Here is a 9,952-nt window from a genome sequence, read left to right as displayed (position 1 = left end):
AAGCTCGAGGGATAAGGGCAACTATGGAGGAGGGGAAGGACATAAGGCATGGAAACTTGTTCTCTCTCTCTCTCTCTCTCTCTCTCTCTCTCTCTCTCTCTCTCTCTCTCTCTCTCTCTCTCTCTCTCTCTCTCTCTCTCTCTCTCTCTCTCTCTCTCTCTCTCTCTCTCTCTCTCCCAAAACCTAACTCTCCCAAGCTCTGCAAAAACCTAGTTGCCTGTCCGCATGCTCCACATGTCCCCCTTGGGCGAGGATTTCCCTATGGGGGGCATTAGTCAATAGCCACACCCTCCCTCTCCCTAGTCAATGATCTCAAAGTTTGTTTAGACTGCATACCCCATCCCACATCGCCACGATGCCAAACAAAGCCTTTTGAAGCAATTTTAGAGAAGAAACTAAATAGAGGAAGGGTCTTCAAAAATGGCACGTAAGAGGAGGACAATTTTGACCAAAGAAGATTTCAGCAATGAGGGTCTCCCAATTACCCCGGTGCGGCCATGAGTACGTTTTGCAATCATGATAGTGGCTCCAAGCAAGGCCAATTTCTTGAGGCAACTCAAAGTGGCCCTTGATTGAGTCATGGAAGAGAACCGTGCATGCTTGAGGCCCGGTTTGAATCAATTGTCAATATTGCCACCAATAAGGTAATGGAAGTAGAAGCACAAGTCACGCAAGATAAATTGATGGTGCTCGCTCAAGTAGGGACATGTGTGGCAATGGACTCCAAGAACGAAAGCACGAAGAAGCAAATGCTCTCAGGGTCCGCATTGGCTAACTACCACAAACATGGGAAGCGATCAAGGAGGACATCTGGGAGCACATCAACTTCCTTAATGAGACCCTCAAGCTGATTAAGCTTGACCCCAACAATATATAAATGATCAATGGAAGCAAGCCGTTGCCAAGTGGACAAGCCATTCTCAAATTCAAGAAGAGAGAAGATCCCCTCAAGATCTTGCAACAAACACACCTTCTCAAAGGGCACTAAGCTATTGATCATGAAAGAAGTCATCCCGTCACAACTCAAAAAAAAGGCAAATAACTCAAGAAAATACATGGAGCACGAGGTAAAGGACAATGGGCGGTCTACCACGGGGGGAAGGCTATCATACAAGAGTTTCGCTCTCCTAAGCCTTCTACCGTTGCAAACACCACTCTTTAGTTCCTTTTGCATGTGTGGTGACTTGGGCAGGTAAGATAGGCCCGGCGGCACAATTATAAAATCTTTACTATAGCTGAAATCAATGACAGATGCCTCAAAATTTGTGAGGTTTGAAAAGAAGTACACCTTTGTAGCACGGTGCACAGCCTTGATCTATGGCACCTTTGGCCTAGGATAGAGTAATACACTTTGAGCAAGAGAAGCAATACTTAAATGTGAGCTCATTATTTTGAACTCACTTAGTTTCCATTTCAGTATTTCGTGACAACAACTGCTGAGCATAGCAAGGGATTCCTTTATGTTAGAACATTGTGAGGAAGATATCGAGTAAGAGTAACTTATTAGCTTTACACCTCCTTCTTCTCTAAGTGAGTGGGTAAGTAGAATATATGAGCACTGAACTTGGAATTTTGAAGTTTCAAACCACTCTGCCATGGCGTTGAACAAAGCGACTGGACCATCTGAGGTACCATAACAATTAGTTTATGCTTAACTTCTTCTCTATGGTGGTACGAAGTAATGACTAAACTTAGGAAATGGGCATGCATGGTAGCTATTAGTACAAGGGTACCATGTTAGATGCATGGTTTATCTAGGATGAATGTAGTTATCGAGGAAATATGGTGAGATTAACCTGTCTCAAAAGGATAATAGACCCATCCTTGTTAGATTCTTCCACCTTTTACATCATTCTCCTCTTTTAGTATAAGTTAGGGTGACATGGATGAGAAATAGAGTCACCCAAATAACCTATAATTGTTGTTTGGAAACTAATCTATTAATTGTTTTCTTACTGTGGATGCAAGTAAGGGCGCTCTCTCTCTCTGGCTATGCTAAAGGTGTGCCATCACTTTTCCCTTTTCTCTAGCAAGACCCCAGAGAAACTAAGATCTGGCTTGCACACTTTATATAACTTTTAAAGTGAATGACTAGATATGTCTACTTGAAATAGTTGTTGTGGTCTATGATTCTTAAATTTTTTATAGGAACTCATGTGCTACTTTAGCCTATGTATATAAGTAACTTTTGGGATGTGGATGTATGGCACGATGTCATATCTTTAGTAGTCTCTCTCTCTCTCTCTCTCTCTCTCTCTCTCTCTCTCTCTCTCTCTCTCTCTCTCTCTCTCTCTCTCTCTCTCTCTCTCTCTCTCTCTCTCTCTCTCTCTCACGTTAACATGAGTGCGAGAAACAACCCTTAGAAGGGCTTGACAATGAAGAAGAGGATGAAGTCAAGGCCGATAGGAAATAAGGCTATGGGAGTGGATGCTTACAAGGAGTAGGAGCTCTGATAGACCAAGCAACATGAGCACGTGCCCTTACACACAACAAAGAGGGTACATTGACCTGCAAGAAACTGCGTGCCATGGGATGGGGAGAAAATTCCATCACACGTGTGGTCGGTTTGGTGCATCAAGGCCACGTCCATCTGCCTCGCTTATTCGTCTATGTTGAGCTCTCCATTACTCTTTAGAAAAGTGGATTTCAGATTTCTTTCTTAAGGGAAATTCTGGGTGCCAAAGGGGCCCACCAACCCATGGAGTGTCCGAGCGATGGCTAGGGAACCATGCGGTGCTTGCACGGGGATGACAAGCCATGTTTCACAATTGCGGTCAAACTATCAAAAGAGCCAAACCTGCAACAAATGGCAACAAACATTGGATTCCTAGGATGGATTCCGACAATTAGTTTGGCTATAAGCCAGTCACACATAACAAACTATAGTGATGAATTCAAAGTCAAGTCCTAACGGAGTCCCAAAGCAGCCGAGGATGATAGACAATACTTCACATCTTTCTCCAAGGTAGACAAAGATAATCGACAAATGGTGGAGTCTTTCTACCAAGCACTATAACAAAGTTATGGGTTCTATGAGCGGGGCTAGATACAAATTGAGGCAAACACATGTGGACTTATGTTTAACGTCGATATTTGTAGCGCTTTCCAAACATGGAAAGCATACAAGGTTTCAAGTAACAAAGGCCTCACAAAGAAAAATCTAGCGGTGGCAAAGTGCCAAAAGCCAAGGACAAAGTGTCCAGATGTAAGTATGAAGACACGGCCTATAGATTAGTAAGGCAAGTTTAGGCAAGCCTTGTGGCTTGTAAGACTAAGATGACTAGACTCTTTCCTTCTAGTTCAATTTTTTTATTTTATGGGGCATGACTTCTAGGAAAGTTTACTAAACTCAAAGCAGTCAGAGACGGTCACGATCAACCCATTATCGGCAAGCCAGATCCGATGGGTTTCCAAGGGTGATTGACAACGAGTGCATGCAAGAAGTATTGCACAACTTAGGTAATGTAGGTATTTTTATGCTTCCAATATGGTATCCTACTCACAAGGTCAACAATCAGCCGGGTTAATTTTCTTTTAACTATGTATAAAAATGCCATTAAAAAAAAAGAAAAGCAAAGCTACTTAGCTACATGCTAAAGTCAACACAAGCAAACCACACCAAGGGGTGCTACAAATTCCAGTATCACAAGAGGCAATTCAAGAAAGTACGGTAGCAAGTTACAATTTACAATTTTAAACTAATCTTGCATAAGTTTTTACCATGCCAACTTGCCAAGCAAAGGTTGCTTTGTTCAAGCAGAGTTTGGCAGTAAGATATCTAAGCTTCCTGAGCTATCTATTTCAAGATTCTGCAATTAAGGATTCTCAATAAGATGTACGCTTCAGCAAGGCCGATTCTCTATGAAATCTTGACAAGGTTGATTCTCTTTTGCTTTAACACGAGCATCTGTTAGCTATGAGCACTCAGGCTACGTTCGGTCTCATCTTTTCAATGAACTTATGAAAAGCAAGGCTTCACTTCAAGACATATTGCGTAGAAGTTTCCGAAGTTTGGAATATGCTATCAGCATACAAACTTGGAAAAACTTCGCAACATGTCAGCATCATTTGTCATTGGAGGTCGGTATGAACCAAGCCACGAGGGCATCCAATGTATTTTCTTTACTCATCCCCGATAGCTCTAAATTTATCAACATACATGGCTATGATCCAAATTCAAGCAAAAGCAACTGATCATAGAGGGGCGACAAGGTCAGCCAATTTCAAGTTCTACTTGTTTTTCTATCTTTAACCTTTCATTTGGATAAGATTTCTCTGTTCCACAAAGTGCTTTGACAAACTTACTATGAAGCAAGGCTTCTATTCTATGCCAAAGCACTATCCATTGACTTTGGATCAAGGATAATGGCACACAAGTTTGATAAATTGGCAATAAGAGGATATAAGCCCATAGTTTAAATTTGGCAATGATGAACTATGATGTATCCATGGCAATACAAGTTGTGTAAGGCACGCATGGAATCGACTCAAACTGTTGAGACCATCATTGAAGCTAAGGGCTTTCTTATCACAATCAAGGGCTTATCACTCTATATTTCTTATATGCATGCATGGCGTGCTAGTACGGTGGGTTGACACTTCCACTATAACATCAAATGCTCTATTCAGAACAAATTGAGACTAGTAGATTGGCTTATGATCATTGTATATGTCTACAATGGTGGGCACTTTACATCATTGGCTCTATGCACAAGGTGCAACCAATATAGATGATGCTTTATGTGGATAGCAAGTAGTTATGGCCTCTCTATCAAGCAAGTACTTCATGAAAAGACATGAATGACTAAGAGAGCCTCTCAGCAAGTAATCTCTTGTTTGAACATCTAAGAAAAATTAGTATGCCTACCTTCTTTGGGGTGTTCAACATCTTTCTCTTCTATTTCATAGCGAGATACGATTATTTCAAGATCCAATTGTGAATAAGATTACAACTTGAGAAGATCTGTTGCTTAGTTGCAACACTGATTGTGTCTGTAAGAGTGGTATTTTGAAGGGTATGACCTAGCTAATACACAATTACTCTATAGGTGTTGAGGATCATGGTTTGATCTCATCATAGTTGTACTTTCAAGGAGAGAAGTCCACAATATTCCAAGGGGTAGTGGGCAAGTTCAACGTCCCAAGTTGACTCCAATCACTATTAGATACAATAGACTATGTTAGTCAATGCTGACTACTAGTTTGAGCAGTTTCCATGCATAATCTAACCAAGGGATTGGACATTGCAGAATATAGCCGAAGGGTTTGGATTTCCAAGGCAACACCTAGGGTTACCAATTCAATAATGCTTGTTTTCCAGTAATCACTCATTAAGTGTTTCATAGGTCAAAGACATACCATGTCTTTTTAGGAAGGATTTTTGGTCATGTGCACTTAACTACAGGTAAGTAAACTCTATGTTCAACCTCCAGGTACGCATATGATTTGGTTTTATTTCATTGATGCATATGCTTTGTTTGACTTTTCCAAGTAGGATGTATAAGCTAGAATTTTTCCATCTATTTTGGTTTCCAAACACATGACCAGTTCATGGAGGAGGAAAGAAGTTTGGGATAGAAGTGTACCACGTACACTTCTACATCCTACAATTAAGGACTTACATGGTAGGGTTTTATTTGGCACATGTTGTCACAAGAGGAGCAACATGGTCTAGGAACTCATGGAGTTTGGTTTAAGCCAATGTGGAGCAAGGTTTATGAGGGTCTCTATCACTCATGTTTTTGAGTGTTTATAGATACCTCCAAACACAAGTACATATCGTACTTGAAGGATGTCATTTTTTTGGACATTCTTATATGAGACATATTCCACATGTGGAGAATATGAGTCTCTGAGATTGACACTGACACCCGTTATTTCAATTATTTGTTATGACAGGGTCCCTAGGTGGTCCTAGTTGAATCTATTTGTTTGACCATTCTAAGCACATCGTTCAATCTAAGCACAACATTTCAAGAACAATTTTAGTGGCCAAAAATTGTTGAATACCTAGTAAGACTTGTTAAGGTTAAACGTATTGTTAAACAGTTTCAAGGGATTGTTTTTTACACATGTTGCGAAGCTATGTTCTATTAATGAACATATTTCATTTGGTATCTAGATGTAAATGAATTTCACATTATATTATGGTCTGAATATGTTAGCGCGGCTTTCACATGGAAAGTAAAATTTAGTTCTTTCCCTGTGGACTGTGAGCATAACTTTACCCTTAAGCATTGGTAAGTATGGTAATGGATATGCTAATTCAGATTTGTTTTTGCTATATGCATGCACATTAGGTGTTATGGACCCTAGTGTTTAGCAAAGGCTGATTTGGAGCGGCATGCACATTCATGGCATTAGTATATTCTAAAGCTTTTTGCACTCTGTATGCAGTATCTCTTTGAGATTAACTGTGGGTCTACCAATCACCAATAGAGGTCATGGCTCGGTTTGGTTTCTTGTAGACAAGTCAACTAAAATTTGTACAATTTATTCAATCCTTTTTTCCAATCTCTAAAGTAAACCAAGTTGGTTGTTTATAACATCGTTGATTACTCAGTAATGTTGCAAGGAATTGTGATCCCTATTTACCAATCATTTTGGAAGGCTGTCTGTAAAAGGTGGGAAAACACACCTCAATACTACAAATCATCCAAAGAGGATAGGCAGATTACAAGTGTTAATCTTGTGCTGAAGGATATGCTAAGCACGTACATTAGCACCAAGAAATCCAATTGGAAAGGTGATCTCTCTAGTTGGAGTGTTCTTACCATGAAGCAAAGCATGTTGTGACTAATTTTAGTCTTTTTATGTTTAGGTCAAGTTCTCATCCTCGATTATCAGTTATGATGGGTTGTTTACTAATGAAGAATGATAACATGTCAAGGACTTAATTTTTGCTGATGAGTTACGTCAGCATGTTACTTTCATGGAAAGTGAGAAGAGATATTCTTTTAGACACATCTTAGCTGTGTTAACTCATTTAGCATACTCTAGTGAGTTATAAATAGAGTTTACACATTGTGTTGGATATAGGCTGGTTACACAAAACGGTTGCAAAGGGACAACAATGTGGAAAATCAAGATGTTTTTCTTAATTTCATTGAACCTCCTACTTGAACCATGTTCCAGTCAAATGGATAGATGGATCCATGAAGGATACCACTATGGAAAACATTATGAGTGTTCTTATAAGATATCACTACTCCTGTATTTGAGAACAAAAGCACTTCTCCAAGGGGGGAGTAATGTTTGGCCTAAGGTAACACCAGGCAACTAGCACAAACATGCAGTAAAGGGGGTCCTATAATAGCATGGCCAAGGGCCTAGATAGGGAATGGTTGGGTGGTGTTTTGCATGTGCTAGTCCCCTCTGTCCTATAAGCTGTACGAGGGAGAGTGGCTTTTGATCAGCCATACTTTAGCACTCTTACAAGGCAAGAGGGATGGAGTGATGAATAGTACAAGAGGATCAATAAAAAGGCTTATGGCTATTTTTTAAGAGACGGCCATTTGTGGAAGCAGCCAGATTATCCAGGAGGGTTACTACACCGCAATGGTTTGTTTGTGATAAAGCAACTCAATAACAAGTGATAAAAGAGTTTCATGAAATTTTATGGGTTGGACACAAAGGAATATGGGCAACTATTGTCAAAATTAAAGACCGCTACTGGTGGTGGAAAGGAATGTACAAAGATATTGCTCACTTTGTGGAGACTTTTCTTAGTATGCCAACAATATTCTAATGTATGACACTGGCTATGCATTGCAAGTGGATGGTAGATTTGATTACAATGCCAGTAGGTGTTTGGTAGATGAGATATATTGTTCATGGTAGAGAAGATCTCACAAATTAAGTTGAAGGAGACCTTTGCATACAAAAAAGCTACAAGTTATGTGTGAAAATTTTTGCTTGAAAATGTAATCTCCAAGTATATTTGTGTTGATAAAATCACTACTGATAGAGACGAGCTGAATGCGGATGAAGCTCGTGAGTTATTCGCTCGTTTGGCCACCAAATTAGCTCTCACAATAGCATAAAATCTAGAAGGTAATGGGAAAAGTGAAAAGGGACATCTGCTTATTGTTAAAGCTTTAGCAAAGGCATGTCAAGGGCAAATCAGTGATTGGCCTAAACTTCTACCTTTTGATTTATGGGATGATCGCACTACGCATAGTTTTGTTATAGGTTTTATGCCATTTGAATAGATGTATGGACAAAAACTCATTACACCTATAGAGGAAGTGTTATGTCTTTGTTAGTACTATGATGTAATTTTTTACTTTTTTTAATCATTCTGGACATCCATAACCCTAACCCGTTGTAGTTCTTTTATTTTTGGAATTATTTGGTAACTATTATGTGATTATGAGCCAGACATATTGGGGCTACGTGCTTCGAGATTGTATCAAGGAAATCCTAGGCTGCTGTGAGTGACAATCTTTTCTCATTTTTGAACCTTGAACCTTTGGCTAAGGTATAAAAGCCATTTTTTTGTAAAACCTAGAGAGAATTTTTTGGATAATGACTGATGCGACTGACTTACACTACACTGTGGACTCTCCTACTTTCTTCTCAAGCTCATAACTCCCTTGTGAAGTGTCTGTTTGAAGTGTTGTCTGCTTCATTGTGTTCACGCATGTGAAAGCTCTTTGCGACATTGTGCTTTTTTTTGCAGTAAAGCTTTGTTTTTTTGGTCTCTCACCTACTCCTTAATCTCTTTATAACTCTAGAATTACATACAAAACTACATTTTATGCATTGGAGGGGTGTAGTAGCTCTAGGGGGTATTTGGGGTCGAAAATTGTTAGGTCAAGTCTACCATGTAGATAATAAGCATGATTTTGGTAAGTGGTCAAAAGGGGGATTTAAGGATTCAAGCATGCGACTTTAGATGTTCTTAACCCCTCCTATAAGTTTTGTCTCGTTTATATTTCATTTGCTTGGTGAACTGATGAGATTTGCATGCAATGTTGTAGCTCGCTTTTGTTACCTGACATGCAGTAGAGTGTAGATTTGGGTAAGATAAGAATTGAGTGTGTTTTTCAAGAGATTGACAACCTCTTGTAGCCTCCATGCACTAGTCAAGTCGACTCCGTCCCACAGTATGACATTTATGTACATGGTTCTGTCACTACAATAATAGCGAGGCTTGGCATTTGGAGAGCCCCAGATTTTGGCATCGTTGCCAGGGATGAGGTGACCTAAACTAGGGAAAAACCTAAGCGCTCAGTAGGATTTTCCAAAAACTTCCTCTGGGTTTGCCTAACTTACCAAAAAAACTTTTAGAAACCGCACGGTTGAGGTGTGTCTACTTACGCTATGTAGATGTGTCTTGGGAGTAGTCATACTCGTCGAGGGCCTTTAGGCTTAGATTAGGTCGTTTTTTAGTGATTGATAGCTTAGACTATGTCAAAGTCTGAGGATTGATGCACTTATTAAGAAAAAACACAGAAAAACTAGTGCTGGCGGACACTTTCCACCATCTTTTGACGCATGTGATTAGGAGTAGGGTAAGTAGGAATTGAGGAAGGTTTCCTATCTATCTCACTCTTTGAATTGGCATCACTGAAGTTGCTTAAATAATATTTTAGAGCTTTCAGGTACGGGACTCATAAGGTGATTTCAAAGCTTCAAAATAGCATTTCTTGTCATCACTGATCTTGGAAAAGCTATAGCAACCTACAGGTAAGTAAAAATCAACTTTCAAGAAAAATTTCGTATAAAACTTGAATATCATCAAACTCCCAAAAAAGTGTAGATTTTGTCATGTACATTATAAGCGTTTTTTTTTTTCTCAGGCTTGAAACTGATTTTTTTTCACATGAACAGTTTGTTTGGGTGATAAGTGAACACTTTCGTGAAGGCACAAATGGTTATAACTGCATTTGGGTAGGTACCAAATTGGGCCAAAATATTCCTTTCTCTAAATAGATAGACAAGTGAATAG

General features: G+C 39.5%; 1 pseudogene; it reads left to right on the top strand.

Moving 5' to 3' along the window:
• The first annotated feature begins 420 nt into the window (after nt 1–420).
• On the top strand, nt 421–988 carry LOC147448579 (uncharacterized; annotated as a pseudogene).
• The last annotated feature ends 8,964 nt before the right edge of the window (nt 989–9,952 follow it).

This window comes from Adiantum capillus-veneris, chromosome 10, assembly GCF_014529385.1.
Source record: "Adiantum capillus-veneris isolate H3 chromosome 10, ASM1452938v2, whole genome shotgun sequence".
In the NCBI taxonomy this organism is placed as follows: domain Eukaryota; kingdom Viridiplantae; phylum Streptophyta; class Polypodiopsida; order Polypodiales; family Pteridaceae; genus Adiantum; species Adiantum capillus-veneris.
The sequence above is the reverse complement of the archived record's forward strand: the minus strand, read 5'-3'. Positions and strand labels throughout refer to the sequence as shown.